The sequence below is a fragment of the Nicotiana sylvestris genome, chromosome 8, assembly GCF_000393655.2.
Source record: "Nicotiana sylvestris chromosome 8, ASM39365v2, whole genome shotgun sequence".
Classification (NCBI taxonomy): Eukaryota; Viridiplantae; Streptophyta; class Magnoliopsida; order Solanales; family Solanaceae; genus Nicotiana; species Nicotiana sylvestris.
The window spans coordinates 99,077,745-99,103,591 of record NC_091064.1 but is presented as its reverse complement, the minus strand read 5'-3'; positions in this window follow the sequence as shown (position 1 = coordinate 99,103,591).

Sequence of the window (25,847 nt, the reverse complement as noted above, 5' to 3'; positions counted from 1 at the left end):
CCAATGTGGTGGCCGATGCCTTGAGTAGGAAGTCAGTCAGTATGGGCAGTCTTGCTTATATTTTGTTCGGTGAGAGACCGCTTGCTTTGGATGTTCAGGCTTTGGCCAATCAGTTTGTGAGGTTGGATGTCTCTGAGCCCAGCCGTGTGTTAGCTTGCATAGTCGCTCGTTCTTCGTTATTGGAGCGTATCCGTGATCGGTAGTATGATGATCCCCATTTATGTGTCCTTGGAGACACGGTGCAGCGCGGAGGCGCCAAGCAGGTTGCCTTAGATGATGATGAAGTTTTGAGATTGCAGGGTCAAGTTTGTGTGCCTAATGTGGATGGACTCTGAGAGTTGATCTTAGAAGAGTCCCATAGTTCCCGGTACTCTATTTATTCGGGCGCCACGAAGATGTATCAGGATTTGCGGCAGCATTATTGGTGGCGTAGAATGAAGAAGGACATCGTTGCATATGTGGCTCGGTGTTTGAATTATCAGCAAGTTAAGTATGAGCATCAGAGGCCTAGTGGTTTATTTCAGAGGATTGAGCTTCTCGAGTGGAAGTGGGAGCAGGTTACTATGGATTTCGTTGTTGGACTCTCGCAGAATCGAAAGAAGTTCAACACGGTATGGGTCATTGTTGATAGGCTGACCAAGCCAGTGCATTTCATTCCTGTGGCAGTCTCCTATTCATCCGAGAGGTTAGCTGAGATCTATATCCGGGAGATTGTTCATCTTTATGGTGTGCCTGTGTCTATCATTTCAGATCGAGGTACGCAGTTTACCTCATTTTTCTGGAGAGCAGTTCAACAAGAGTTGGGCACTCAGGTTAAGTTAAGTACAACATTTCATCCTCAGACGGACGGGCAGTCCGAGCGAACTATTCAGATTTTGGAGGATATGCTCCGAGCCTGTGTCAATGATTTTGGAGGTTCGTGGGATAAGTTCTTGCCTTTAGCAGAGTTTGCCTACAACAACAGCTACCAGTCGAGTATCCAGATGGCTCCTTATGAGGCTTTATATGGTACGCGGTGTCAATCTCCAGTTGGATGGTTTGAGCCAGGAAAGGCTCGGTTGTTGGGTACGGATCTGGTTTAGGAGGCCTTGGACAAGGTCAGGATTATTCAGGATAGGCTTTGTACAGCTCAGTTTAGGCAAAAGAGTTATGCAGATCGCAAGGTTCGAGATGTGGCATTTATGGTCGGTGGGCGGATATTGCTCCGAGTGTCGCCAATAAAGGGCATGATGAGATTTAGGATGAAGGGAAAGCTTAGCCCTAGGTTCATTGGCCCGTTTGAGATTCCTGATCGAGTGGGAGAGGTGGCTTATAGACTTGCATTGTCGCCGAGCTTATCAGTCGTGTATCCAGTGTTTCATGTGTCCATGCTTTGAAAGTATCACAATGATCCATCCCATGTGTTAGATTTCAGCACTGTCCAGTTGGACAAGGACTTGTCTTACGAGGAAGAGCCGGTAGCCATTCTAGACCACAAGTTCGTCAGTTGAGGTCGAAGAGTTTTCCTTCAGTTCGTGTTCAGTGGAGAGGTCAGCCTCCTGAGGCATCGACCTGGGAGTCCGAGTCTGATATGCGGAGCCATTATCTCCATCTTTTCCACGACTCAGGTACTTTCTTCTTCTATCCGTTTGAGGACGAATGGTTGTTTTAGAGGCGGAGAATGTGATGACCCAAAAGGTCATCACTTGCTTTAAATTAAATTCTGTGTTCTGAGTTCTTGAAAACCTCATTTAGAGTCACCTCTATTTGTGTGCGTAGTCCGGGCGCGTAACCGGAAAGCTTAAATATGAAATTCTGTGAAAAATGATAAAATTTGGTTATAAAATGAGTTAATTTGACTTCGGTCACAATTTTAGGTAAATGGATGCGGACCTATGATTTTACGGTCCCGGAGGGTCTGTAGGAAAATATGGGACTTGGGCGTATGCCCGGAATCGAATTCCGAGGTCCCAAGCCCGAGAAATGAATTTTTTAAAAGAAATTGTTTTCTGAAACTGTTTAAGGAAAATTGAAATGAAATTTGCTTAGAACATGATGGTATCGGGCCTGTATTTTAGTTTCGGCGCCCGGTACAGGTAATATATATGATTTAAGACATTTCTGTAAATTTTGGTGAAAAACGGAGTTTATTTGACGTGAATTGGACTTCCGGTTGAGGAGTTATGGACTTTGAGAGTTCTTGATGAAAATGTTAAGTTTTGAGGTTTAATTCATGATTTTACATGTTATTTTGATGATATGATCACATGAGTAGGTCCATATGATGTTTTGAGTTAGTATGCACATTTGGTTTGGAGTTTCGAGGGCTCGGGTGAGTTCGGGTAGGTTTCGGGATGTTTTAGGCTTAAAACAAGAAGTTGCAGGTCTCTGAACCCACCAGTACGGTCTGCGATCGACCTTGTGCGGTGCGCGGTTGAGGCTGTGCGGCCGCAGTCGACTTTGTGCGGTCCGCACAGGGCACTAGACCACAGTACCCTCAGGAAGGCCTATGCGGCCGCAGTCCATTTTGTGCGGTCTGCACAGTGGGTTTGAGAGGGATATAAATAGACAGGATTTTCAGTCATTTTTCATTTTTCAAAACCCCAAAAGCATAAGATGCGATTTTTCAAACAACCTTTCTTCTCCAAATCAATTGTAAGTCATTTTTAACTAGTTTTCTTCAATCATTAACATCTTTTAATATGATTTCAACATCAAATCAATGATTTTCATGGGGGAAATTGGGTGTTTTGGGTAGAACCTAGGTTTTTCAAATTGGAGATTTAGACCTCGATTTGATGTTCGATTTCAAAACAAATTATATATTTGAGTTCATGGGGGAATGGGTGATCGGGTTTTGGTTCGAACATCGTGTTTTGACCATATGGGCCCGGGGGCAATTTTGGCTTTTGGGTAAAACTTTGGGAACTCCATTTTCATGCATTCAAATTGATTTATTTAGCATGTATTAATATAATTAAGTAACTTGTGGCTATATACGAGCGAGTTGGTGGTGGAATCAAGAGGTAAAGCGATAGCTGAGGCTTGAATTGCGTTCGTGACATCGAGGTAAGTGTTCGGTCTAACCTTAGCTTGAGGGATTAGGAGTTGAGTCCTATTTGCTATTTGCTTCTTGTTGAGTACGACGTATAGGCGTGGTGATGAGTATCTATAGGTTGGTGTCAAGCATGACTGTGAGTCTTAAATTGATACTTGTTGTGTTCTTGAATGTACTATGGTTGAAATAGTGAGTAAATCCTTGATATTGAGCAAATACTTAGTTTGTTTATCGTGGAATCTACTTATGATTGAGAAATGGTGGTAATTGAGACGAGTAGGAGTTGAGTTAAGATTGGTTATAGATGATTCTCCCTTTCCGGGACGTATATACTTGTACTACTGAGTTCCCTTGCTGGGATAGTGTAGTCTATTGTTGGTCCCTTGCCAGGATGGTTAATTATGATTATTGTTGACTGTATAGTTGGAACGGGTTACACGCCGCAACAGATATTATATCGGATCGGGTTGCACGCCGCAATAGATATTATATTGGATCAGGTTGCACGCCGGAACAGATATTATATCGGATCGGATAGCACGCCGCAACAGATATTATATTGGATTGGGTTGAACGCTGCAACAGCTATATATATGTGGATCGGGTTGCACGCCGCAACAATGTTAAATGATAAGGGATCGGGTTGCCCGCCGCAACAGTATTGTTATTGTATCGTTGTAGATATTGAGTTGTCCTCTCATATTTTATTAAGTTTTTGTTGGTCTTGATATGTTTCCCCAAAGCATGTACCCCCTCCCATTTTAAACTGGTCATTCCTGTTTATTTTCCGCCATATATTCTATAACTACACAGGTTTATATGGAGTCTGGTCCTAGCCTCGTCACTACCTCGCCGGGGTTAGGCCAGGCACTTACCAGCACATGGGGTCGGTTGTGCTGATACTACACTCTGCACTCTGTGCAGATACCGGAGCGGAACTTGATCAATAGCAATAGGGGAGCCAGCCTTCAGTCCATCGAGACACTGAGGTAGCCTTGCAGATGTCCGCAGGCCCGGCGTCTCCTCTATCTTTTATTATGTTCTGTTATCTCATGTATCTGAGATAAACAGTGTTATTTTCCCTTCAAACTGTTGTATGTAGTACTCTTAGTAGTCCGTGGATATTGTGACACCAGTTTCTGGGTAGAGGCATGTGTTGACTTTCGAAACATTTTGGTTTTATATTTATTTAAGACTTCCGCGTAAATCTCATATTTCGTTGTCATTTTGATGTTTACCACTTGTTAATATAAGTTGTAAAAAATAGATTAAAACAGAAGAGTTAAAGATTTCTATGTTCGTGACTTGCCTAGCTTCTACGAGTAGGCGCTATCACGACTCCCGAGAGTGAAAATTCCGGATCGTGACAATATGGTAGAATGTAAGTAGAGTGATTTACTCTTGACTCCATCAAGAAAAAGATAATTGTATCTCACAAAGCCAAACAAAAACAGAGAGAAATCTAAACCACAACATTGTCTACTTACCTATCATAACCATGATACTTTCATGCTAAATATGTATTCAAAATATTATTGGTCTTAGAAAGAAAATAATTATTCTGATATTTCTCAAGAAATTCATAGTTATTGAGAAGATCAAATGGAGGCAGGGTACCAACCTGCTATATTAAGGTCATATGTGATTCATGCTTACCACATAAGCTTGATGCCAGCTATCAGCTAGTATGTTACTCATTAATTGAAAAGGCTTCTAAAACAGTTGAGAGATAATATTTTATTTTAACTTATCTGAAGACTAAGTATTAAAACTATGTCACCGTGTTATTATATAGACATGAATTACCATGACCCATATCAGCTATATGAAAACCAGGACGCTCATTTTATTAATAATAAAAAAGAATGAAAATCTTTAGCATATAAATATCATGTAGATTTCTTTTGGAGGGAGCAAAAAATAAATTTATCTGCTTTCCCAACTTTAGTTTTCCTTTTCCAACTTATCAAAGCTAAATATATCTTCCAAGTCATTTTAAACACCTAAAAAGCTAAGGTCCAATATTTCTCTTTACAAAATCTTGTAAAGTGCCATATTGAATAAGTAAATTATTAGTCTTCCACTGCTTGACAATAGCAAAAGATTAATACATTTACTTGAAAGGATAGTTAGAATTGTTTGGAGAGAACAAGTAAATTACCATTCTATTTCCATATATTCTTCATAATAATAGTTTAATTACTACTAAAAAATATTTAAGAATCTAATTCTATTGATAATGCATACGATACAAAATTAAGCCAAAATGATGAGTGGCAAGTATTTTACTAGTATAGTTATTGCAAAGGAAGAAAATGTAATCCACACATCTATTCTGAATTTTTTAGTTTACATTCCAATTTATCAAGGGTTTCTAATTCGTGAACCCTAGAACATCCATAAATACCAAATTTGCAGTAGTAACCCAACCTCATCACCACTTCCATCCCCCCCCCCCATACTAATATTTTCTAAATTTTTTAGTTTATATTCCAATTTATCAAGGGTTTTTAATTCGTGAACCCTAGAACATGCATAAATACCAAATTTGCAGTAGTAACCTAACCTCATCACCACCTCCATCCCCCTCCCCCCATGCTAAGATTAGGTCACAAAATATTAATCTACAACTTTTTACATATTTCTTCAACCTTCAATTCCTCTAAACCCAATCTAGTTCCCTTCTCTATGTTTCCTCACATACTCTATCAGAATCATATCTCACAAATTAAAATCGCAGAATAGAGATAGAGAGTGGAGAGAGACGTGTTGGGTTACCTGGAGATGGTGGCCGACAATGTTGAAATCGCGATAAATTGGAGATCGTGATGGAGAAATACATGAGTTAGTACTTGGTTGCGGCGATGAAATTTTTGCAATTGGATCATCAGTTTGAGAAAGGAGAGCCATTTTGGTTATTTTATTCTTTCCAAATTTTCCTAGTTGGGTCTGTTTTCTTATTTGCATGGAAGAAATGGGAGGGAATGACCAAAGGTTATAGGCGGCAAAATAAAAAGCTTTGGAGGGAAGAATAAATCGGCTATCTACTACTATTACCTATTACAGGATTTTATATTCAATTGCTGGTAAAGATATGTTTTTTATGGCTAATGCTCATTTACCGGTAATAATTTGGCGTAGGAAATGAATTATCGGCAATTAATTTATCGTCGCTAAATAGTGGCCACTAAAAGTATTTTTTGTAGTAGTGCAGGCGGGCCCGGGGTCAATTTTTGACTTTTTGGGAAGAATGATTAGAAAGCTAAAATTAAGCATTGGAATTGGATTGTTTAGCGTTTATTGATGTTATGAAGTCGATTATGTGTAGATATAATTGATTTGGAGCCGAATTCGAAAGGAAAGGCGGTGTTTGAGGCTTGAGTTGGCCGTGGAAGTTCGAGGTAAGTGTTTGGTCTAACCTTAGCTTGAGGGATTAAAAGTTGTGTCCTATTTGCTATTTGCTTCTTGTTGAGTACGACGTATAGGCATGGTGACGAGTATCTATATGTTGGTGTCGAGCATGACCGTGAGTATTAAATTGATATTTGTTGTGTTCTTAAATGATACTACATATGCTTTAATTGGTGATTCTCGATATTGAGCAAGGATTTAGTTTATTTCCGTGGAAATTACTTATGATTGAGTATTGGTGTTAGTTGAGATGAGTATGAGTTGAGTTAAGATTGGTTATAGCTGATTCTCCCTTGCTGGGATGCATTTACCTTTATTGTTGAATCCCTTGCCGAGATAGTGTAATTTATTGTTGATCCCTTGCCGGAACTCGTGGTATGGTTGAGTTTAAGGTATATAAATATATTGGATTGGGTTGCACGCCGCAACAATGTTATATTGGATCGGGTTGCATGCCGCAACAATGTTATATTTGTCTAGTTACACGCCGCAACAATGATATAAATGGATCGGGTTGCACGCCGCAACAGTGTTAAATGATAATGGATCGGGTTATGCGCCGCAATAGTGTTGTTATTATCGTTTGTTGTAGATATTGAATTGTTTCTCTCACATTTCTCTTTAGTTCTACTAGATTTGACATGTTTCCCTGTAGCATGTACCCCCCCTCCCATTTAAATTGTTTATTCCTGTTTATTTTCCATTGTATATTGGTCCTAACCTCGTCACTACCTAACCGGGGTTAGGCTAGGCACTTACCAGCACATGGGGTTGGTTGTGTTGATGCTACACTGTGCACTCTGTGCAGATACCGGAGCAACATTGTGACAGTAGCACTTGGGGAGCCAGCCTTTAATCCATCCAGATATCCCGAGGTAGTCATACAAGCATCCGCAGGCCCGGCGTTCTCTTCTATCCATTTATATGTTCTGTTTTCACTTGTTTCTGAGACAAACTGTACTTCATTTTTCAGACATTTATATGTAGTCCTCATAGATTGTCCGTGAAAATTGTGACACCAGATTCTAGGTAGAGCAGTATATTGGCATTATAGTACTAATTTTGATCATTTTCAGTTGTTTAAGTCTTCTGCTTATTCTGTTATTGTTAATCTTTAAATTGTTGATTACCTGTTAATTCAAGTTGTTAAAAGGATTAAAAAGAAGGAGTTAGAATTTTTATATTTTGTGGCTTGCCTAGCTTCTACGAGTAGGCGCCATCATGACTCCCGAGGGTGGGGAATCCGGGGCGTGACAATGCTTGTGCAAGTGTTCTACCCCAATTCTAGTCAACAAGTAAGAGTAGAGACAATGAATGACACATAAGAAACGATCATCACAAAATGTACAAGGTATAATTTACACAAGGTAGACATACCACTACACAGATCTCAACAATAAAAACTCCCCCATGCCATCACAAGTCATCACAAATTATTTTTCGACATAACCCACCTTGTCTCGCCACATGCGCAACAATAAAGTAAATGCCTACCTTGTCTCGCCACACGCGCATAATAATATTCTCATCTTGTCCCACCATATCCGCAAACCCATATATATATAGCCCGTCTTATCACATCGCATGTGCAAATATCAATAATAACAATTGCACTGACAACTCACGTGCGAACACCCCGACAAAATCCTTTCACAATACCACGTGTGCCAAAATATAACAACACAATAAAATGACTTTCACAACATGTGCTCATATGCCACAACATTTTCTCAAAACAGTTTTAATACCATAGTCACGTATAGCCCTCGGCTCAACAACACTGAGTACAACAGAAACAACGATAACATAAGAGTACGGTAAACCAACACAAGAACTTCAAAACACAAAAAATGGAAGAACGAGCTCACAAAGAAAGACACAACAGGGAATAATGGTCTCAACAAGAATAGCTCAACAAGGGAGAGATAATGTGTAACAATGATTCCTCAAAAGTGCAATTCGACGATAAGAGAAATAGCATGAATCAATGACCCCAAATAAGAATATGTCAACAATAAATGGGATAGCAAAATTTCAATTAAGGCTAAGCAATTATGGAAGAAATAATAATAACTTCAATTAAGGTTAAGTGATTATGGAAGAAATAATAATAATTTCAATTAAGGTTAAGTAATTACGGAAGAAATAATAATAACTTCAATTAAGATTAAGCAACTACGGAAAAGACAACAAGGCAATAAAGAAGCAACAACTTCAATTAAGGCACACAAGGGTTTAATTGGCAACAAGGGTAGAACATAAATCAATTAATTCCAAATAAGACACGTAAGGGTAAATTTAGTGAATGGAGGATTAACATGCTAAAACAACTTCACATCTAATGAACATAAAACCTAAAATCCTAAACAGTCAAAGTTTTACGAATAATCCCGAGTACGCACTCATCACCTCGCGTACACGGCCTTCACATGACACAATTAGCATAAATAACTCAAATCCTAAGGGGTAGTTTCCCCCATACATAGTTAGGTAAGACACTTATCTTAAAGAAGTTAGACCGTTACTCCAAAATGACTTTCTCGAGTGAAACAACCTCCAGATGGCTCAAATCTAGCCAAAATAAATCATAAATAAAACTCATAGGAAATAATTCCGGATAATAAAACTTCAATCTTTAGCAAAAACTAAAAAGTCAACCCCGGGCCCGCACCTTGGTACCAAAAAAATTTATAAAATTCGGGTACCCATTCTGATATGAGTTCAACCATACCAAAATTATCAATTTCCGACATCGAATCGTCCTTCAAATCGTCATTTCACATTTTGAAAGATTTTTACAAAATTTCCCATTTTCTTCCATTCAATTCACTAATTTAATGATATAAATAAGTACAAAATCATGAAGTGTAATCAATTTCGAATATAGAACACTTACTCCAATGGAACACATGAAGAACCCCTCAAAAATCGCTCAAATCTGAGGTCTACATCTCAAAATCTGTTAAAAATGGTGAAACCCCTATTTTTAGAAACCTCTCCAGGCAAGTCGCATTTAATACCTGAGATTTATAAATTGCATTTCTCACCTGAGACTTATAAATTGCATTTCTCACCTGAGACTTAAATCGTATTTGACACCTGCGATTTGCCTCTATTCCCTCGAACACCAAATAAATAGCAGTCTTTCCCGATACGGAAATGGGCATAACTCTCTCATACGACCTCGGAATGTGACGATTTTAGTAGCTATGGTTCCGTAATTATGATACAGGTATGATGTTTCAATTGAATCACAAATCAAAGTTTGTTTGCATAATGAAGTACCCTTTACGCTTAAAGAAACGATTCTGAAACATCAAATAAGAGCGCAACACAATCTAAACCCACCCAAAACTTATCCGAGCCCTATGGGACCCTAACACTAGAATCATGTATCGTGTATCGATTCAAGCATAAGAAACTTATTGTTACTTCCCATATTTTTGTACGTGAAAGTACGCCATAAGTAAATTGATGAAATCTCGGAAATAAGATGTTACATCCCGTATTTTCGTACGTTAAAGTTTTGTCGTAAGTTAATCGACGTAAACTCTGGAATGAGATTATTTTGATTATAAGTATTACGCTATTTCAAACAAGTGATAAGTAAATACGTGAAGGCGAGAGGGTAACGAATAGAAGAAAGTGAGTTTCGTCGAAGTTTGTCAATTTGGGATAAAATACGGTCCGAACTACGATACCCGGTATTTATGCACTAGTGCCATATAAGGTACCACATGACCATGATAGTAAGGTGTATAAAGTGTGTTAAAAGTAAGTAGTATTTTAAGTAATTTCAGATAATTCTTAATTATATAGGTAATTGGTTAATTATTAAATTAGTGGGGGATTAATAAGTTGATAAGAAAGGGGTGAATTATTTGGATAAACTTGATAAGCTCCTAACGTGGCAGCCCAAAGGGTCTTTATTAAAGCCCAAATAAGTGACTCTTAATACAAGTGAAAGGTGGCATCTTTAGGAGATAATTGTTGGCCAAGTCACCACATGAAGTGGGGCCCCACACCCACTAGAATAAGACATCTCAAAATTCAAAGAGAGACATATCTAATTTTCATAGCAACGTAAAATGCTTCAGCAAACTCATACAAAGTGATAGCAATGAGAATTGCTACAAAATTCATACAAGACTATTTAACAGTGTGAGAATTGCAATTCTAAGGGAGTACGGTGCAATCTTTCTCAAGAACATTATACGAATTTTTCCCTACATCGATCCGTCGTTACGTGTCTTTTTCGCAATTGACGTGTGTTAGATGAATTGTCAAGAGAATTGGCTCAGGTATGTTAAGGCTATCCTTTCTTTCCTTTTAGCATGATCTATACGATACAAACGAAACGAGCAAATGCACAACTTTCATAAATGACTCTATTCATAAAAGTACTAGAAGTGCCTATGTTCTTGATTCCCCGTGTGCCCTATTATTCTATCATCTGTTCATGGGTCTCAGAAAATACGTAAGTTGATAAAGTTTATTTCATGATATTAATCAAAGGCATATTGATCTTATGACATTCAGAGAAATCTTATTAACGTATTTCTTATGCATTTTATTCATTTATACATGTACATTCACCCATGACCCGATGGTGTTATATAAGCATATATTTTATGTATATGGGATATGGAAAAAGGTTACAGCGTTATATACACACCACCACCTGATCAACTGGTATACGTTGACCATTTTGCCCACAGTGGCCGAGATGATATGATGGTATGCTCTCCGAGGCTTGATGATGTTATGTACGCATATACCTATACATGGTATAACATTTATATGCATATACATAGCATTATAAATATTAATGATTCACAGAGTTATTCATACTTACATGTTGAGTCTTTTACTCTATGTTTCTCTCATGTCTATTATTTACTGATTTTCATTTCCTACATACTCGGTACATCATTTGTACTGATGTCCTTTTTGCATGGGGATGCTACGTTTCACACCCACAGGTCCCGATTGATAGGTCGAGAGTCCTCTAAGTAGGCTATCAACTCAGCGGAAGGTGTTGGTGCGCTTTGTTTGCTCCGGAGTTGCTTATTTAGTCAGTATAATTTGGATGTGTATTGATTAGTATGGTGAGGCCTTGTCTTGACCTTTATGGTATTGATCTACTCTTAGAGGCTTGTATATATATGTCATGTATATAAAAGATTGTATCACCTTGTCGGCCTATGTTCAGTGTACGAGCGATCATTTTGGCCTTATACGCCCGTATGTCATTTGTATTACATGTTGGGTCATCCTATATCAAGTGTTCCCTCATGTTTCATTTTAGTTATCTCACAACAACCTTTCCGTTTTATTTACCTGTGATAGTATGATACGAAGATATGTTACGTTGGTACTCAGTTGAGTATGGTACTGGGTGCCTGTCGCGGCCCATCGGTTTGGGTCGTGAGAAAAGTGGTACCAGAGCAGTTCTGTCCTAGGGAGTCTACAAGTCGTGTCTAGTAGAGTCTTGTTTGTGGGTTTGTTGTGCACCACACTTATAAGCAGGAGGCTACAATGCATTTAGGAATGTCACTCTTTCTTCTTACTCTAAATCGTGTTGTAGAGCTCAGTTGTAAGAATTTAAACTATTAAATTCTATTTTATTCGTAATACAGCGATACCTACATCCAAATGACAGTTGGTAAGAGATTGCATGTGGTGGTGGAAGAGTTGCATTAGAGGAACTTGATTTTGCATCAATCTTATGATGAATAATTGTGAAGTTTTCAGCAGAACATGTGTGTACTAAGACATGTAAGCTTCTTGATAAGGAGCCCTAAGGCATGAATATCAATCAATCCATACGGTAAAAAGTAACGAGAGTATCAAAAGGTACAAGTTTCAACAAGTAAAAGAAGAAAGATGAAGAAGGTAACGAGATGCCCAGTTAGTGAAGATGATCATTATTTACAATTCAGGAAGAGAGATATAAGCCTTTTGAGTTACCTTCAACAATAACAGATGTATGTACAGTCAGCCACACTCATCTCAGTTATGCCCTGTGGGAGCTAACAGATATGGTTTAAGAGAAGGACATGATATCAGGATCCGACTGGGGTTAGAATAACCCAAAATGGTGGATGGATTATTTGGGTTAGTTGACATTTCCAAACGGTATTGTAAATGTGCTAATAGATCTCCTTGTGAGACACCCAGATGGTGCATTCTAGAATACTACATCTAGATATGAATACTAGAGTGTTCAAAAAAAAATTACAAAGATAGGCACTAGAATCCTGGAAGGGATAAATATTAACTTAGTGTGGCTCCCGTCCCTAGTAGAGAGAGAATATTAGGCAACCCAAAGAGCCAATGGATGGAGCAAGGGGAGCTAAAAGCAAAAGAATGTTTTGTTGGAGTTTCCAGAATAAAGTGATAGACATAAATATTAGTAGGGAAATAAAAAGACAGTTAATAAAGCATTGTAAGTAAGATATGATACATGGATGAACACAGTAGATAAAAAAATGACAGTATTACAGAGTCTATAGTCAAGGGAAGGAAAGACGAGAGGTGACAGGCCTTGAGACAACAAAAGAGTATAGGACATAAAGTAATATCCTTATTTCGAAAAATAAGTTCGTGACTCTAACGTGATTACCAAAAGGAAAAGTTAGACACCAGAGTAATAGAAATCAGTATGGACTGATGAACAAGATAAACTAAACATGAATTAAGGACTGAGTAATAGTCGGCATCATGAGAATTTCAGAGATTGCATTCTGGCAATAATAGAATGGACGACAGAAGAATAACCTTTAAAGGTTATTCAGGAAGACGCTTCCCTAAAGCAAGCAATATGAGCAAAGTTAAGCTTGAAGGACTATGTGTGCCGATTACATTGTGTCACCCTCATAAGTAAGGAATTTTATTATCCTTGGTACAGAAGGATTACCGCAAGGCGATTAAGGGTCATCGATGATTTGAAAAGACTCCAAAGATGAAGAGGTAAAACATCTATAGGTAGATCGTCGTATCTCTAAATATTAGTACTCCCCTAAGGGGGGAATATGGAGTGATGTGGCATTAAGTCAGAATTAAGTTGTTCTAGTAATTATAGAATGATAAAGGAAGAATGCAATAAGAATGAGAAAGTGATAAGATTGCACTTATTCAAATCCTACAGATATGCTACGATTCCAGAACATTATGCAAGCACGACGTCAAGGAAAGGAAGTAAGGGTTCCTGCCCTGAATGTTATTGATAAATAAGGAGCCAGTGCAAGAGGTAAGTTAAGACAAAGTAAATAACCCAAGAAAAATTACGGGGAATATTGATATGAGAATGGAATAACGAGTAGTTATTAGTTTATTCCGGAAGAACCTAGTTATGGCTAGACAAAAGGATACATACAAATTAACAAATCGTGCAAGATAAACATAGTAAAACCCAATATAGTGAATTCAGCCTCGCAGCAATGACATTGTAATACTTAAGATATATTCAGATAGGATATGAGATTGTTAAAGATACCATATGAGTGTTACGAAAATAAAAGAGAGTGTCACTGGGAAGACAATCAAAATATTAGTTCAGAAGCAACCCTACAAGCACAAAGGCGTGGAGATAAGTAACTACGGATAATTATAGGCGAGGAAGGACATCAAAAATTCCATCGATTATGCAATGTAATAAGCTTGAAGCTTTACAAGAGTTAGAGGGTCTTCCCTAAGTAATATAATGAAAGACTAGCTGAGGAAATAAGGAAGAAGGCTTCAACCTAAGCACAATGACCTAAAGAGGAAATGGTCTTGTAACAACAGTCTCACAACAACATTGTGCGCACTCCATAAGAAAGTGGCACCTATCGTGGAAAATGAACGAGAAGTAAAACTAAAAGTAATATTCGAGATCATATGAGTTGCATGAAAACTCTGGTATGCGAGGGGGTAGAAAGATCAGGAAAAGTAATTCCTTACATTTAAAGAAAGTTGAGAAGGAACACAAGGAATTATTCGATCAATGATCCATAGTTAGTTACGTTATAAACGCAGTTAAGATTTCGGAGTATTATCCATGCAGCATATATGTTGACAATCATACAGCCGTAGAAGACTCTAGTATAAGCTAAAAGAAAAAATTGAGTCTAGGTCATAGACAAAGGATTGAATTGTTAGATGATAGTATCATGGATATCCATAACGTCTATGAAAGGCTAAAGTAATAACTAATATTAGGAGCCACCGATCGGAAGATAGCTTAAGCCTACATAAAGGGTGATCAGAGGGAAGAGGAAACTAAAGAGTTACATCAACTAAGTAAATCAAGAGTCTGATTATTGGACCCAAAAAATTATAGATCTCGTGATTGAGAACATTGCAGGATCACTCTTAATATCAGAGGTACAAGAGAGATAGTACAATAGCCATATTATACAACGGCCCTACGATAAAGCCAGTTAGAAGAGTAACAACCTCATAAGAAGTCAGTATGAAGCTCCCACCAGATTGTGTATGCACCCTAGGTGCATGTGTTATAATAGAGCTTCAAGTTGTGTATGTGAATTATACCTATGTGGAAGGGAGTTCATGAAAGAGATAGAAGATATGATGCAAGATTTTAAGGTAAGTAAGGTAAAGGTGAACAACGCATGAGATACTCAAATGCAGAAGGCTGTGAATAGTCCATATTGCGGATAGAAGGCTAGAGGCGGGGTGATTCAGTATCCAGGAATGAAAGCGGTGTCATCAGCAGCATATCTTACAGCCTATGGTTTCTAGGTATCAAGAGGCCTAGTCAAGCGAGTAAAGAAGAGTTAGAGACAATGCGATGTCTTGCTTGATGTTTCAGAATAACATAAGGAAATATATAGGGCAAGCAAGTTGAAGGAAGGTTGCAAGTAGTATAAATAGATATGTGTAGGTCGCAAGCTAAAGTACGGTAGAGAGGCAAGGTCTTAGGAAGACATGAGTAAGGATAAGGAAAGGCAAGTGAGAAGGTGACGAGAATGGATAAGTCCTTGGGATTAAGCCCATAAAAACAAGAGAGCTAATGGTTTCTCTAAGTTATAGAAAGTTCAGTATAGCCTGAATGAACTCAAAGGAGTCTAAGACTAATAGCATTTAGAAGAGATTGAATGCTGCCCTGGTAATAGAATAAGGGTGTAATTGTAATAGATAAAGGATGCCATTTGGACTTTTGATTGAGTAATGATTTGAAGAAAAAAAAGAGTATTTCATGAATTGTACATGATTAAAATACCCACGTAAGGTGAATCATATTGGGATGCTATGAAATACGATTATGAAAGTATAGTATTGCCCCCAGGTGGATCAGGAAGATCACTTCAAATATTCCTCGATGCAACGTGAGCATGTATGATTACGTAAGAGGTTTCAAGTTATCAGTGGTAGATTGTAGATCATTATTGAGGTAAATCAACAATGAATGGATAAAAGTTCCAAGTATGAGATGAGATTAGGCCGTCATTCTTAAGATGAACAGTAATGAGGAAGCATTAAAGGACTTAGATTTATACATATAGGATAAGCAACAAGAGTAACCCGGAGTTTGGTAGCAGACCTCAGTAACGATAAAGCTAAGTAAGAGTTATGGTATAGTATGACCTACGTAGAGGCAGTAAAGTCATACGAATGGATAACTGGGTCTATGAAATAAGATATAGCAATATTCGTAAGTTCAACAAAGTACCGAGCGAATAGCTTTAGTATACCTATAGATGCCCAGAGGGATATCTTGTCAAGCTCTGTATATGTTTACAAAGTGAGTCATAGAGATTGGATAAAAACTAGAGGAAAAAGGAAAGAAGAGTCGCATAGGCGCACTTACAAGGTTAGAGTCGTACAAGCTGCATGATAGAAGGTAGCAACAATTACGAGATTGGAGGATTTCTACTACAAGTCATGGTGTGAGAAAGAGACCTAAATGGGGGGAATGCCCTGGCCTTTGAATTTATTCATAGAATAGTTGCATAGATGGAAAGAAGAGTACTAAAGTATTCGCAAGAACTATAGGTTATGATAATGATAAGTGCATCAGTAAACATTCGAGGACGAATGTTCCAAAGGAGGGAAAATTTTCGTACGTGAAAGTACGCCATAAGTAAATTGATGAAAGCTCTGAAATGAGATGTTACATCCTGCATTTTCGTACGTTAAAGTTTCATCGTAAGTTAATCGATGTAAGCTCGGGAATGAGATTATTTTGAGATTATAAATAAAATGCTATTTCAAACAAGTGATAAGTAAATTCGTGAAGGTGAGAGGGTAAGCTAATCAAAGAAAGTGAGTTTCATCGAAGTTTGTCAATTTGGGATAAAATACGGTCTGAGCTATAATACCTGGTATTTATGGACTAGTACCATACAGGGGACCATGACCATGAGAGTAAGATGTTTAAAGCATGTTAAAAGTAAGTAGTATCTTAATTAATTTGAGATAATTCTTAATTATATAGGTAATTGGTTAATTGTTGGAGTGGCAGGGGATTAATAAGTTGATTAAAGAAAGGGGTAAATTATTTGGAAAAACTTGATAAGCTCCTAACGTGGCAGCCCAAAGGGTCTTGATTAAAACCCAAATAAGTGACTCTTAATACAAGTGAAAGGTGGCATCTTTAGGAGATAATTGTTGGCCAAGTCACTACATGAAGTGCGGCCCACACCCACTAGAATAAGACATCTTAAAATTCAAAGAGAGACATATCTAATCTTCATAGCAAAGTAAAATGCTTCAGAAAACTCATACAAAGTGATAGCAACGTGAATTACTACAAAATTCAACAAGACTACTTAGCAACATGAGAATTGCGATTCTAAGGGAGTACGGTGCAATCTTTCTCAAGAACATCATACGAATTTTTCCATACCTCGATCCACTGTTACATGTCTTTTTCGCAATTGACGTGTGTTAGATGGATTGTCAAGAGAATCGGCTCAGGTATGTTAAGTCTATCCCTTCTTTGCTTTTGGCATGACCCACACGATACAAACAAAACGAGCAAATGCAAAACTTTCATAAATGACTCTATTCATAGAAGTACTAGAAGTGAATGTGCTCTTGATTCTCCATGTGTCCTATTATTCTATTATTTGTTCATGGGTCTCAGAAAATACGTAAGTTGATAAAGTGTATTTCATGATATTAATCAAATGCATATTGATCTTATGATATTCTGAGAAACCTTATTAAGGTATTTCTTATGTATTTCATTCATTTATACATGTAAATTGACTCATGACCAGATGGCGTTATATACAGATATATTTTATGTATATGGGATATGGGAAAAGGTTACCGCATTATATACGTGCCACCACCTGATCAGCTGTTATACGTTGTTGATTTTGCCCACAGTGGCCGAGATGATATGATGGGATGCCCTCAAAGGCTTGATGATGTTATGTACGCATATACCTATGCATGGTATGAAATTTATATGCATATGCATGGCATTATAATATTAATAATTCATAGAGTTATTCAGACTTACATGTTGAGTCTTTTACTCCATGTTTCTCTCATGTCTATTATTTATTGATTTTTATACCTTACATGCTCGGTACATCATTTGTTATTTGTGTCCCTTTTCCTAGGGATGCTGTGTTTCATGCTCGCAGGTCTCGATTGATAGGTTGAGAGTCCTCCAGGTAGGCTATCAGCTCAGCGGAAGGTGTTGGTGCGCTCCGTTTGCTCCGAAGTTGCTTATTACTCAGTATGATTTGGACGTGTATTGATTAGTATGGTGGGGCCCTGTCTTGGCCTTTATGGTATTGATCTACTCTTAGAGGCTTGTAGACATATGTAATGTACATGAAAGATTGTATGGCCTTGTCGGCCTATGTTCAGTGTACGTGTGATCATTTTGGCCTTATAGGCCCATATGTCATATGTGTAAAATTGTATTACATGTTGGGCCGTCCTATGTCAAGTGTTACCTCATGTTTCATTCTAGTTATCTCACAATAGCCTTTCCATTTCATTTACCTAAGATAGTATGATACGAAAGATAAGTTATGTTGGTACTCGGTTGAGTAAGGTACCGGGTGCGCGTCGCGGCCAATCGGTTTGGGTCGTGACAGTTATTAACTTTGAATTCCAAAACTAATGATGATTCATACCAAACCAACTCCAATTGACTTCAAATTTTGTACACGAATCATAAATGACAGTACGGATCTATTCCAACTTGCGGAATCGGGATCCGATGCCAGCATCAATAAAGTGAACTCCCGGTCAAACTTTTCAAAAAATTTCATTTTCCAACTTTCGCCAATTCATGCTTAAACGACTTATGGACCTCCAAATCAACATCCAGACATGCTCCTAAGACCATAATAACCATTTGGAACCATCAAAATGTCATTTTGGAGTCGTCTACACAAAATTCAAACTCCAGTCAACTCTTAAAGCTTAATCTTAGAAAACAAGAATCCTTCTTCCAAAGCAATCACGAATCATCCAAAATCTGAACTCGACCACGCACACACGTCGTAACATATAATACGAAGCTTCTAGAGACCTTAAGTCACTGAATGGGATGCTAATCCTCAAAATGACCGGTCGGATCTGTAACGACCCAACTGGTCATTTTGAGCTCTAGCGCATCGTTTAGCAGTTTGAGGTCATGAGCAGCTTTACTTTAGGTATTATAACTTGTACATATTGTCGGAATTGAATTTCTGGAAGTTTGGAGTTGATTTTGAAAGAGAATTCTCATTTCGGAAGCTTTAAGTTGAAAGAATTGACTAAGATTGGATTTTTGAGTAAATGACCTCAAAATCGGGATCTGAAGTTTCCAATAAGTTCGTATGATGATATCGGACTTGGGCGTATGCCCGGATCGGATTTTGGATGACCTGGGAGCATTTTGGTGCCTATTGTGGAAGTTAGCATTTTGGAAGAAATTTCATAAGTTTGGGTTGAAGTGCATTTCATTGTTATCGATGTCCGTTTAGGATTCTGAGTCTGGGAGTAGCTCCATATGGTGATTCTGGAGTTGTCAACACGATCGAAGTAAATTCGGAGGTCCGTAGGTCATTTTGAAGTCATTTGGCTAAAGATAGAAATTTGAAGGTTTTTGAGAAGTTTGACCAGAAGTGGACTTTTTGATATCGGGGTAGGATTCCGATTCCGGAAGTTGGAGTAGGTCTGTAATGTCGAATTTGACTTGTGTGCAAAATTTGAGGTCAATCGGACGCGATTTGATGGGTTTCGGCATCGAATGTAGAAGTTCGAAATTTCAAAGTTCATAAAACTTGAATTGGAGTGTGATTCATGGTTTTAGCATTGTTTGATATGATTTGAGGCCTCGAGCAAGTCCGTAATGTGTTATGGGACTGGTTTGTGTGATTGGACGGGGCCCCGGGGGCCTCAAGTGTGTTTCGGGGTGGTTTCGGATCATTTCGGGTTGTTTTGCAATAGCTGATGCTGGTGTCTGGTGTTGTTCTTCGCGTTCGCGAGGGTCCTCTCGCGTTAAGAAGGATTTTGCTTCAGGGACTCTATTCTTCGCGTTCGCGAAGAGATCCTCGCATTTGCGAAGAAGGAATTCTCTGTAGTATAGGTCTGATTCGGAGGCTCATATCTTACAATATATAAGGAATTTGGAGATGATACAAAAATGAAAATTGTATCCCTTTATGTCTAGTTTTTAGAAAAGTAAACCATTTAGCATTTGGATTTGTGTACAAAACGTTATGGCTGGTAAATTACAGGCTGTCCGGGAAGATGAAGAAGAAATTGTGTTGCACAAGACTGACTTTGGCAGCTTATAGCTCAAAATCTATAAGGAATTAGGAGATGACAAAAACATGAAAGTTGTAAATCTTGGTGTCCAGTTTTCAAAATATTAAACCATTTGTCATTTGAAGTTATGTACAAAAGGCTATGGCCATTATACTAGAGGTTGTTTGAGAAGAGATTCGAAAATGGTTTTTGGAAATTTTCTTCTTCGCAAAAGCGAAGAAGAGTCATATGGGCAATGTATAAGTGTAAAGAAATGGGTTTGGCTCATTTCATCTCATTTCCTCCATGGGAGCCGACCTAGGAGCGATTTTGGAGCTCCATTTGCATCATCCATGTCAAGGTAAGTGATTCCCACCTATTGCAAGTTAATTACTTGGATTATATCTAGATTTTAACATGGAAAATCATGTAAATTAGTAGAAATTTTGGGGTTTTGAAGAAAACCTAGGAAATTTGTATTCTTGGATTTTGACCACGATTTTGGACATGAAATTGAGAGCCAACTATATATTTGAATTCGTGAGGCTATGGGTAAACTTTATCTTCGAAAAATTTAGGAATCCGGGCATGTGGGCCAGAGGGCAATTTTGTCAACTTTTCGATCAGGGTTAGGAATTGTTATAAATTGGATTGTAATGAGTAATTGGGCATATATTAATGGAATTGCATAATTATTGGCTAGCTTTGAAGCATTTAGCATCGATTCGAGCCTTCGGAAGGGCGTAAAATGTCGGTTATGGATTTTCGGAGCGAGGTGAGTCTCCTTTCTAACCTTGTAAGAGGGAATTGTCCCCATAGGTAAAATAATTGATTATGTTCTCCTATTTTTGGGGGCTACATACGCATGAGGTGACGAGAGCCCGTGCGTAGCTACTAATATATGTAAGTCCGGGTAGTCTAGGACCCTAAAGCATGCTATACTTGGAGTATTTGTAATCTTGTTGGCAGTTGAATTGCTTAAATCCTATCGAATTGGTAAATGAATTTCTAAAAGGATTAAACTTTATTTTCTTAAATCATTAAAAGAGAATTGGCTTTTATTTGGATAAATGTTCCCCGATAAATTCTTAATTGGATGTTTGAGCATGTATTTCTATTTGTACCTGTGTCGCATGTATGATTCGCGAGCAGGGTGATTGTTTATTTAAATTTGACCGCGCCGCATGTATGAGTCGCGAGCGGGGTAATAGATGCATTTATGGTTCACGTCGTTCGACCCTCGGCAGTGCACATTTTACATTTCTATTGGATCGGGCCGTACGACCTCGGCATAATTTGCGCATGCTTGTATTGCTTGACTTGAAAATTATTGAAGTTGTTATTGCCTCTTCCCGGCTTAAGAATATATGTATAAATGATGAAAAGGAATTTGGAAATTTCCTATAAAAGAAAGAATCGTTTACTTGCTTCAACCTATCAAATTACAATCATGTTTATTAAAACCCACGATTTAATATATTATTGATATAACATTATTGAACCACTAGTAAGTATCGAAGTCGACCTCTCGTCTCTACTTCTTCGAGATTAGACGGGATACTCATTAGGTACACGTTGTTTTTCGTACTCATACTACACTTCTGTGCATTTTTGTTGCACATGCGCATGCATCTCTAGCGGCCTAGTGGGCATAGCAGGATGATTGATACGGAGACTTAGGTGAGCTGCATTTTCCGAGAAGACCCGCAGCCAGCAAGTCTCTTTTAGATTACTGTATTTATTTTTTGTCCAATATTGTATTCCGGGCGGTTGTTGTATTACATTATTTCTCAAAAATTGCTCATGAACTTGTGACACTGGGTTCTAGGATGTCTTTGGGTTTATTCAGAAATTTTAAAAGTTGTTAAATGTTTCATTATTTATTCAGAGGAATTTACTATGTATTGTTTAAATGTATAAAAGAGGTAATTTCGGAAATGTTTAAAACGAGAATTTAATTAAGTATTTTGGTTGGCTTTCCTGACAGCGGTGTCCGGTGCCATCACGACCCTTAGTGGATTTGGGTCGTGACAACATGGTATTAGAGCACTAGGTTCACTTAGATCTCACGAGTCATGAGCAAGTCTAGTAGAGTCTTGCGGATCAATACGGAGACGTCTGTACTTATCTTCAAGAGGCAACAAGGCTGTTAAGAGCACTTTCCTTTCTGATTCCTCATCGTGCGGTTTGATTCCTTTGAGTCTTATGCCTTTGTTTATTTCCTACTCAATCTTATGCGACGTGAAGCACTTGCTATATCGATCGAGAATTGAGAAATTGTAATGGTACTACAGATATGGTGCGGGATGTTCCTCCCTGCGTATTTGATTGGGTTATTTTTGTCGCCTTGCAGAAGGTCGTTCTGTCATTTCTACTCAGTATCAGTATTACCTAAGGTTTTGAGATTTGGAATTAATAGTTATGATGATTCGTGCATTGTTATCGCACAGTATTGGTGTAATGGTAAGATGCTTGTCTATGCGTTGAAGCAGTAAATGACTTGGAAGGATGTTTACTCAGTGCAAGATTTAGAGATTCAGAATTTTATTTCCGGTAGAGGAGAGGCAATCGGGCTTTGAATGTCCAAGTTTTGTTTGATGGAGTAACACGACTTGGTATTTTCGAGCGTGGTAGAATGTTCATCTGTGGTGTGGTGTCATAGTCCTTGTTGAATACGTTAAGTTTGCCGGTGTTATGATTTTCTTCAATTCGCCTTTGGGGCAGAGTAGCATATGGGTTCTGTGGTAAGATGACTACACTCCTCAAGAAACTTTTAGAGTGATTTGGGATTCATGATGGACAGTGACTAGGTCTACGAGCTTAATTTGAAATATTGGCTAGCATAACAGTGGGAGATTTGATATGACAGAAAGGAGTTGCTTGATATGAAGAAGGATACAACATAACTTTGAATTGGAAGATATTGTCGCATATTTAGTTGATGTCCACGAGGAGTGTATGGACTTGTGTAGCTGGTGAATGAGCAGGGGCTCAGGTGGGTTATCTCCTATGAGCAGGTCAGTGGTCGCGTGGTTGGTGATGATCTTGCGAAGGATTTTACTAGCAATCTGGTAAGAGGTTTAATATGTGAATGTTGCTAGAGATTTAGAGTGTTCATGAAATTCTAACGGAAGGATTTCGAGGAATCTGGCGGTTTAATTGCGCAAGGTCATGTCAATAAGAGATAAACAATCTTGGTGGGTTCCAAAGTTGTGTAATAGTGGCTTCAAGCTAAGTGGGAGAGTCCCACCGCCTACGATTGGATTGCCTGATCGCCTATTTGTGAGATTTCTAGTTATCGGCATATTGATGGGTTACTACGACTGAGGAAAGAGAACATCAGTGGTAATTTGAGCAAAGGAATTGAAGAATGTGTTCTATAATTGGCATCATTGATTCATGTTCAGGCTTTGGGAAGACTCAGGAATTATGCTTCGCGTAGAAGTGAGTTGAAAGGAAGGTGATTCGGCTGGGTGCTTCTTTGAGAGGGTGGTCATGTGCTAGCGGAGCCTGCAGTTGATTATATTCGGGACCAAGTCAGAGTGGGTGACTCTCAATAACAATCCTAGTGGGTTCAAAGGTTAAGGTATGGTGTCTAAGGGTTTCGAGTCCATAGTATGATTGAGTACCGAGCTTTTGCAGCAGATTATGATAAGGAGTTTGGAGTGTTCTGTGTTATCTTCGGTCTGCGGTATAAATTGAGAGGAATGGGAAAAAAATGACTTCGGATTCATAGAGGAATTATCAGAATGGGTGTACCAGTTGAGGATGCAAATATGCGCATAAGGAGGGTATGAGATGGTTCGTGGGAATTGAGACAACATGGTCTCGTGAAATAAGGTCACTCAGGATGAGTGTGGATTTGGATTCGTGATGTTTTGAATGGGGATACTATTATCCCTAAGTCAATCCCAGAGTAAATTGGAAGAAGTAAAATCAGTTAGCAATGGTTGAATTGGTATAATGGTGGCAACGATTAGTTCCTTCAACGTGTTAAGTTATGCATATGATTACAGTAATATGTGCGAGGTTTGATGGTCGTTGTTATTGATTTTATTTGGAGGCTTTCGAGTATTATGGCCTATTATGTGCAGATGGATCCCAGAAAAGTTATGGTAGTTTAGACCACTACTTGAGGTTGGTATTTTCTGTGGTTATGAGAATTTAGTCACAATTTATAATGGTTCCCTTGAAATGAGTTAAGTAAAAGGCTTTTATATGATGAAGTGTTAATCTATTAGTGGTTCTGGAATTATGATGAAAATTGTGTTCTATCGTATACTGGCATGCTGGGTGCAGTGAGTGGTGTGGAATTTGAAGTGAGGATCAAGGTTGTAATCCCGTCTTGACAAAGATGTCACGAGCTCGGATGAGCAGGAAATGGGTTTAGATGTTTAAAGTAAGTTGGTATTGTCTTCAGCGCCACTTGCGATTGGTGTTTTGTGAAAGAGGCTTTGCATCTTGGTTAAGGATTGTTGATCATTTTTTAACGTTAGTGCGGCCGGTCGTTTGGATGTACAGACCTATTATTTGTTTCGGAAGGTTGTGGGAGCATGCCCCAAGGGAAAGTTGTATAATTGTGGCATGTAGTCACTTGATTGGTTGAAGAGTTAAACCAAGTATGAAGATCGTGGTGATATCGTTGATATGGGAATTGATGCCTGGAGGGCACTTAATTTATTGGGTTATATACTGTGGAGGATTACTCCAGTTATGATGGTTGTTCTTGTGTGTGATGATAAAATGGGGGTGATTATGGACCTTTGAAAGGTTATTAGCCTGGTTCAGTGTGATCAGAATCAGCTTGAGGTCGGTGGATGGATTTAGATGTGAATATGGGCTCTATATCAGGCCAGATGTGTTCATTTCAGTAATGCGCTCCTCATGGAAGAGTAATCGGGGTGTTATTTTGTTGTCAGTTATTTCATGTAATGATATATTGCGCCATGTGAGTTGTGAGACGGCTTGGTAAATTTCTTATGTGTTGAGGTTCCGCATAGAGATGATGTTATATGGGCAAAATGGTTCTTGAGATTCAGATCATATATCGCACCTCAGCTGTGCTTGAGTTTGTAGCTTATAGCGCTATATGTCTCCCCAGCGATGGTATTATGCACTTAGTGTGCTTATGGCCGACATTCGATATCTTGTTGTAATGAGCAATCTAGCTCGGTGTGTATCTCCTTGTGTGAACTTTATGGGTGGATTGGGTGGCACGCCGCCATGGGTATGTTGTTCGAATCGGGTTGCGCACCGCAATAATGTGATGTTGAGTACAGATTCCTATATCTGTTTTTATGTGTTTTGTTTCTTATTTTTCTGAGGAAAGCTCATATTAGTTGTGTGCCCGCGTTGCATGTAAGATTCGCGAGCGGGGTGTCTGTTTAGTTACGTTGACCGCGTCGCATGTATGATTCGCGAGCGCGGTAATTGGATTTCCTTTTTAGAGTTCGTTTTCCTTTTGTATCGCATTTGAATTGGTAGCCTATCGGCACATTATGGCATCATATGACACTTTGATCATGTCCGGGGTGGCTTATTGCCTGAGCAGTTTCGTACTGGGGAGATGAGATCATTGGATTTAGGATCATTGCAATTTGATTATATGAAGTATATTAAGAAGCAAAGACCATTATTTGGTTCAGAATGAGGTGATGGTTCTTGTCAGGAGTATAGACCCAATGAATTGTTG